This window comes from Limulus polyphemus, unplaced genomic scaffold (genome assembly GCF_000517525.1).
Source record: "Limulus polyphemus unplaced genomic scaffold, Limulus_polyphemus-2.1.2 Scaffold419, whole genome shotgun sequence".
NCBI lineage: Eukaryota > Metazoa > Arthropoda > Merostomata > Xiphosura > Limulidae > Limulus > Limulus polyphemus.
Window position 1 is genome coordinate 458065 of NW_013666029.1, and position 1218 is coordinate 459282.

The following is a 1218-nucleotide window of genomic DNA, read 5'->3' on the forward strand; positions in this document are numbered from 1 at the left end:
AGGTGCCGTTTGGGAAAGTTTCCATTACCCCCCCCCCCCCAAGGTACATCACGTATGATAGTTAAACGAACCGCCTAAATGTCACGTTAGTGTAGCCTATATAATGTGTAACGTTTAGTATATTATAATCCCTTATAGTGATCACACACGACGAGACAAACATTTGGCATGTAATGCTGTTTGAATACAAGAAGGGAAACAACGTCTCTGTAGTCAGCAAAGAATATAAAAAAGTTTATGGAAATGTTTTGAACGTTTGTAAGTGTCAACGATGGTTCAGCAGATTTCGTTCACGTGACTTTAGCCTTAAAGACTATGATAGCAAGGGCCGACATGTTGGAGTTGATACTGATGCTCTGAAGACGCTTGTTGAGCCAAACCCAAGGCAACACACTCGTGAAATAGCGCTGTGAGGAAAAGAATTATTGGTTGATATATAAAATATATATAGACACTAATTTATACTTTTTGAACCAAGAGATTAAGAAAAGTGAAACAATAGTTAAAAGAACTTGATTGCTACACAGATTGCCATTGAAACTTGTATCAAAGTATGTATGAAATATTAAAATATAGATGTTTTAAACGAGCAATGTTCACTTCTTTGAACAATTTGATACAAATTTATTCATACAGATTTATTTTTAACTTCAAATATAGAAATGATCGAAAGGGTGGAAATTGAGGAATATCTGGGTACAAGTGATCATTGCTGTATTAGGTTTAATGTTTTGCTGCATATGGAGATAAGAAATAATGATATTTTGGTTACAAATTTTAACAAAGCAAATTTTTGAAGAGATGGGACAAGAATTAACTGAAAAAAAAATACTAAAATGCTTCCTGGGATGGACGGGGTTGTCATACGAAGAGAGGTTGAAATCTCTCAAATTGTTTCTTTTGTAAAAAGAAGAGTTAGGGGGAGTCTGATTGAGGCGTTTAATATTGTAAAGGGAATTGATAGTGTTGATGCATCATCTTTTTACATATTTAACAGAGAATAGTAGGATTGGGGACACAAGTATAAATTTTAGCAAGGTAGGAGTCATCTTCAGCTGACAGGGTGGTTGACCTTTGGAATGGGTTGCCTTCGGATGTTGTGGAGGCAGTAAATTTAAGGGAGTTGAGGAGAAAGTTTAATAAGTATATTAATGATAAGGGCTGGCTTTAAGATTTTATAAAATTTACTTATTTATAGTTTTAGTTTAGAGGATGGAA